This window comes from Erythrolamprus reginae, chromosome 13, assembly GCF_031021105.1.
Source record: "Erythrolamprus reginae isolate rEryReg1 chromosome 13, rEryReg1.hap1, whole genome shotgun sequence".
NCBI classification, from domain to species: Eukaryota; Metazoa; Chordata; class Lepidosauria; order Squamata; family Dipsadidae; genus Erythrolamprus; species Erythrolamprus reginae.
Window position 1 is genome coordinate 12,529,147 of NC_091962.1, and position 6,957 is coordinate 12,536,103.

At 33.6% G+C, this 6,957-nt stretch overlaps 1 protein-coding gene across 2 annotated transcripts in view; it reads right to left on the bottom strand.

Moving 5' to 3' along the window:
* Positions 1 to 2,792, bottom strand: part of LOC139175245 (lysosomal acid glucosylceramidase-like) — a 52,816-nt gene extending 50,024 nt beyond the window's left edge. The window contains exon 1 of one of the 2 annotated variants that reach the window (XM_070766245.1): positions 2,711 to 2,792. The gene's annotated coding sequence lies outside the window, so the exon portion shown is untranslated. Of the gene's footprint in view, positions 1 to 1,385; positions 1,806 to 2,710 lie in introns of those variants that run through there. The other variant, XM_070766244.1, reaches the window with a different exon arrangement.
* Between the last annotated feature and the right edge of the window lie 4,165 nt (positions 2,793 to 6,957).

Sequence of the window (6,957 nt, forward strand, 5' to 3'; positions counted from 1 at the left end):
CCCCTTTTCTTCCTCTTCCTCCCTTCTTCCTTCTTCTTTCATCTCCTTCTCTTTCTTTCTTCTCCTTTCCCCTCCTTTCCTCTCCTTCAAACAGGACAGTCTCACTGCATTTACGCAAAGAAACTAAACTTCCTCCAAAGGTTTGAAGGCACCTGGCCAAACAACCACTCACGAAAGAACATAATGCACCACCAGAAATATTTAAATATTGTTTGCTTCCTTGACATGGTGACTGAGTATAGACGTTTTCCCTCGAGCGATGGACAGGTTCTTCTTTCTGTAATTTCATCCATCCATCTCCGCACCATAATATAATATAATATAATATAATATAATATAATATAATATAATATAATATAATATAATATAATATAATATAATATAATATAATATAATATAATATAATATAATATATAATATAATATAATATAATATAATATAATATAATATAATATAATATAATATAATATAAAAGAACCGGGTGTTCAAGATTTTTTTGCCTCTACGTAAGAACCATTTTCTACTTAAGAACCCGAGCCCAGAAACATTTCCCAGGAAATTTGAGAGCGGCACGAAGGCCCGGCCAGTTTCCTGCTATTTGCCCTTTAATCCCGGCCATCTCCGGCTTTTCTGGGCTGCCAGAGGAGCCTTTCGGTGGCGCTTAAGGAGGTTTTGGCAGCCCAGAGCAAACGAAGCATTTTCCTTTCTCTGGGAGCTTGGAGAGGGAATAAACCTCTGCCACCACCTAGAGAAAAGAAATGCCCCCTTCGCTCTGGGCAGTGACTGTCCTCCTCCTCTTCTTCCTCCTCCTCCTCCCACTCAAATTCCAAGCTTTTATTTCTTTCGTAATGGGTTTGCACACATTCTTTGCTTTTTTATTGATTCCTATGGGGAAAATTGCCTCTACTTACAAACCTTTCTACTTAAGAACCTGGTCACGGAACGAACTAAGTGCTTAAGTAGAGGTACCACTGTAGATACAAAAGAGTAGAAAGAAGTTGAATATTATCTACGGCTAAAACATTATCAAACTAAAACCCCCATTAAAAAATTATAATAAAAAAATGGCAGTCACGCTCACACACACCACAAATGCAGTTGGCCATGGAAGATGTCAAATTATGGGCCCCCCTGAGGCCTGCCGGCAAAGCCAGGTCTTTGTGGCCTTGCCGAAGGCCAGCAGGGTGGGAGCAGTGCGGAGATTGGAGGGAAGTTGGTTCCATAGAGCCGGGGCAGCCACAGAGAAGGCCCTCCCCCGACTTGCATTGCTTAGTCGACGGGGCCTGGAGTATGTGGCAAGAGACGGTCCTGTAAATTACTGCCTAAGGGGGAAGCCAGATCTGTTTATCACCCCCGTTACCAATCATACAACGGCGGCGACTCACTTAAACTCACTCAGCACAGGAAGGGGAAGTTGAAGGCCAGGAAACTGTTGTTTGGTGCGAGCAACGAGACCATTTTTTAAAAAGATTTGTAGCCAGTTGTTACAGTTGGTTGGTTGAGAGCCACGAAAATTCGATGTCTTCCAGATAAGGTCCACTGGCTCTTTCTCTCTCTCTCTCTCGATTGTTATAATTATCTTGATTGATGGCGCCAACTGCTTTCTCCAACTGCAGGCCACAGAGGAACCTCCTGATTCACCTCCAAGGAAAGACAAATATACATCGTATACATCATGTTCCTCTTCCTCCTCCCTTCTTCTTCTTCTTCTTCTTCTTCTTCTTCTTCTTCTTCTTCTTCTTCTTCTTCTTCCTCCTCCTTCTTCTTCTCCTTCTTTCATCTCCTTCTCTTTATTTCTCCTCCTTTCCCCTCCTTTCCTCTCCTTCAAACAGGACAGTCTCACTGCTTTTACGCAAAGAAACTAAACTTCCTCCAAAGGTTTGAAGGCACCTGGCCAAACAATAACCACTCAAGAAAGAACATAATGCACCACCAGAATTATTTAAATATTGTTTTCTTCCTTGACATGGTGACTGAGTGTAGACGTTTTCCCTCGAGCGATGGACAGGTTCTTCTTTCTGTAATTTCATCCATTCATCCCGGTGCCATAATATAATATAATATATGCTATGGTATGCTTGTATGTATGATTGGTTCTTTAAATTGGGGTTTCTTAGATTATTTTAATATTAGATTTGTTTACATTGTCTTTTATATTGTTGTTAGCCGCCCCGAGTCTTCGGAGAGGGGCAGCATACAATTCTAATAAATAAATAAATATAATATAATATAAAATAAATTACTGTATATTACTGTATATTACATATCATATCATATCATATTGTATTGTGAGCTGCTCCGGGACCTTGGAGAGGGGCGGCATACAAGTCTAATAAATATAATATAATATAATATAATATAATATAATATAATATAATATAATATAATATAATATAATATAATATAATATAATATAATATAATATAATATAATATAATATAATACAATATATAATATAATACAATAGATAATATAATACAATATAGCATAATACAATACATTATATATACTGTATACTGTATATATATATAAATCTAGGAAAACACACACACACACATATATATATATGTTTTCATAGATTTTTATATTATATTATATTATATTATATTAGTATTATATTATATTATATATTAATTTTATTAATATTATTATATATTAATTTTCAAATTCAGCTTAAACATGTGACATACTTACATACATACATACATACGTGAATGATGAGGCAGCAGCCATCTCGATCACCGGAACATAGAGACTTTAATAAAACCACTTAGCTTTCGTTAGCGTGCTGCTAACTTCGTCAGAGTTTTTAAAATGCCGTGGGAGACAAACATCTTTATACAGCATTACTCAGTCTGCTCATTGCCCGCGTCACGGGGCCACACCCTTCCCTCCCCCCTGCGGTAAGCCTAATTGTGGGCTTAATCCTGCTGGCTGAAGGGAGATCTACCACTTTTGCTCGGGAAGGGAAGGGTGTGGCCCCGTGACGCGGGCAATGAGCAGACTGAGTAATGCTGTATAAAGATGTTTGTCTCCCACGGCATTTTAAAAACTCTGACGAAGTTAGCAGCACGCTAACGAAAACTAAGTGGTTTTATTAAAGTCTCTATGTTCCGGTGATCGAGATGGCTGCTGCCTCATCATTCACGTATGTACCTGGAACTCGCATTTTTAGGACTATTCTTGATACATACATACATACATACATACATACATACATACATATATATATATATATATATATATATATAAAATTAGGGATTTAGATAGCCATGTAATTTTTAATTTAATTGGATTAATTTTTTTTGTAATTGACTGTTTTTTATATGTTGTAAGCTGCCCCAAGTCTTTAGAGAGGGGTGGCATAGAAATCAATGAAATAAATAGCTAAATAAATAAACAACTAAACAAAAATAGAAACAAATAAATAAATCTAAACTGAACTGAATTAAACAGAACAGAACTGAACTGAACTAAACTAATAGTTGACAAGATTGAAGACCTCTACCTCTGCAGTAGAAAGTTTGCCCGAAGTGGGCAGCAGCCACACGTGTCCCCCCCCCCATTTTCCCAGACCGCCTCCTCTCCCTCCCTTTGGCACTCCACGTGACCGCCGATCAGCTGATTCCCCGCCCCTCCCGCTGGGCAGGTGACCGCCGCTGGCCTCTCTTCTGACGCTGCCAAGGCGCTAGTCCCTGCCAGCTCGGGACCGCGGCGTCTTGCTTTCAAGCATCGGGCGGAGGAGGCAAGAGCGGCGCGGAGGTTGGGGTCATCGGACGAACGGCCGGCAAGGTGGGGATGGAAGGAGGGGGAGGGTGGGTGGGATGTCTCTTGGAATAGGGAGCCCCTTCGCCTTCCTCCTTTCCTTTATCCCTCGTCCTGCTTTCCTTCCTTCCTCTCTTCCTTTCCTCCTTCCCTTCTTCCTCGCTCCCTCTCCTTCTTTCCTTCCTTTCTCCCTCTTCTTTCTTCCTTCCTCTATCCTTCTCCCCTTCTTTCCTTCCTTCCTCTCCTTTCCTTCCTTTTTCCCTCTCTCCCTCTCCTCCTTTTTTCCTTCCTTCCTTCCTCTATCTTTCTCCTTCTTTCTTTCCTTCCTTCTTCTCCTTTCCTTTCTTTCTTCCTCGCTCCTTCCTTCCTTCATTTTAGAAAATTATAGAAAATTATAGAAAATTCCAGAACATTCCAGAAAATTCTAGAACATTCCAGAAAATTCTAGAACATTCCAGAAAATTCTAGAAAATTCCAGAAAATTCTAGAAAATTCCAGAACATTTTAGAAAATTCTAGAACATTTCAGAAAATCTAGAACATTCCAGAACATTTTAGAAAATTCTAGAAAATTCTAGAAAATTCCAGAACATTTTAGAAAATTCTAGAACATTCCAGAAAATTCTAGAACATTTTAGAAAATTCTAGAAAATTCTAGAACATTCCAGAAAATTCTAGAACATTCCAGAAAATTCTAGAAAATTCCAGAAAATTCCAGAATATCTCAGAAAATTCTAGAACATTCCAGAACATTTTAGAAAATTCTAAAACATTTTAGAAAATTCTAGAACATTTTAGAAAATTCTAGAACATTTTAGAAAATTCTAGAACATTTTAGAAAATTCTAGAACATTTTAGAAAATTCTAGAACATTCCGGAACATTTTAGAAAATTCTAGAAAATTTTAAAAAATTCTACAACATTTAGAAAATTCTAGAATATTTTAGAAAATTCTAGAACATTCCAGAACATTTTAGAAAATTCTAGAACATTTTAGAAAATTCTAGAAAATTCTAGAACACTCCAGAACATTTTAGAAAATTCTAGAACATTTTGGAAAATTCTAGAACGTTTTAGAAAATTCCAGAAAATTCCAGAAAATTCCAGAAAATTCTAGAACATTTTAGAAAATTCTAGAAAATTCTGGAAAATTACAGAAAGTTCTAGAACATTTTAGAACTTTCCAGAAAATTCTAGAACATTTTAGAAAATTCTAGAACATTTTAGAAAATTCTAGAACATTTTAGAAAATTCTAGAACATTTTAGAAAGTTCTAGAAAATTCTGGAAAATTACAGAAAGTTCTAGAACATTTTAGAAAATTCCAGAAAACTCTAGAACATTTTAGAACATTCTAGAAAATTACAGAAAATTCTAGAACATTTTAGAAAATTCTAGAAAATTCTGGAAAATTACAGAAAATTCTAGAACATTTTACAAAATTCTAGAAAATTCTAGAACATTCCAGAATATCTCAGAAAATTCTAGAACATTCCAGAACATTTTAGAAAATTCTAAAACATTTTAGAAAATTCTAGAACATTTTAGAAAATTCTAGAACATGCTACAAAATTCTAGAACATTTCAGAACATTTCAGAAAATTCTAGAACATTTCAGAAAATTCTAGAACATTTCAGAAAATTCTAGAACATTTTAGAAAATTCTAGAACATGTTACAAAATTCTAGAACATTCCAGAACATTTTAGAAAATTCTAGAACATTCCAGAACATTTTAGAAAATTCAAGAATATTTTAGAAAATTCTAGAACATTTTCGAAAATTCTAGAACATTCCAGAATATGTCAGAAAATTCTAGAACATTTCAGCAAATTCTAAAAAATTCTAGAACATTCCAGAACATTTTAGAAAATTCTAGAACATTTTAGCAAATTGTAGAACATTTTAGAAAATTCTAGAACATTTTGGAAAATTCTAGAACATTTTAGAAAATTCTAGAATATTTTAGAAAATTCTAGAACATTCCAGAACATTTTAGAAAATTCTAGAACATTTTAGAAAATTCTAGAAAATTCTAGAACACTCCAGAACATTTTAGAAAATTCTAGAACATTTTGGAAAATTCTAGAACGTTTTAGAAAATTCCAGAAAATTCCAGAAAATTCCAGAAAATTCTAGAACATTTTAGAAAATTCTAGAAAATTCTGGAAAATTACAGAAAGTTCTAGAACATTTTAGAACTTTCCAGAAAATTCTAGAACATTTTAGAAAATTCTAGAACATTTTAGAAAATTCTAGAACATTTTAGAAAATTCTAGAACATTTTAGAAAATTCTAGAAAATTCTGGAAAATTACAGAAAGTTCTAGAACATTTTAGAAAATTCCAGAAAACTCTAGAACATTTTAGAACATTCTAGAAAATTACAGAAAATTCTAGAACATTTTAGAAAATTCTAGAAAATTCTGGAAAATTACAGAAAATTCTAGAACATTTTACAAAATTCTAGAAAATTCTAGAACATTCCAGAATATCTCAGAAAATTCTAGAACATTCCAGAACATTTTAGAAAATTCTAAAACATTTTAGAAAATTCTAGAACATTTTAGAAAATTCTAGAACATGCTACAAAATTCTAGAACATTTCAGAACATTTCAGAAAATTCTAGAACATTTCAGAAAATTCTAGAACATTTCAGAAAATTCTAGAACATTTTAGAAAATTCTAGAACATGTTACAAAATTCTAGAACATTCCAGAACATTTTAGAAAATTCTAGAACATTCCAGAACATTTTAGAAAATTCTAGAACATTTTCGAAAATTCTAGAACATTCCAGAATATGTCAGAAAATTCTAGAACATTTCAGCAAATTCTAAAAAATTCTAGAACATTCCAGAACATTTTAGAAAATTCTAGAACATTTTAGCAAATTGTAGAACATTTTAGAAAATTCTAGAACATTTTGGAAAATTCTAGAACATTTTAGAAAATTCCAGAAAATTCTAGAAAAATACAGAAAATTCTAGAACCTTTTAGAAAATTATAGAAAATTCTAGAACATTCCAGAACATTCTAGAAAATTCTAGAACATTCCAGAACATTTTAGAAAATTCTAGAACATTTTAGAAAATTCTAGAACATTTTAGAAAATTCTAGAACATTTCAGAAAATTCTAGAACATTTCAGAAAATTCTAGAACATTTTAGATAATTCTAGAACATTTTAGAAAATT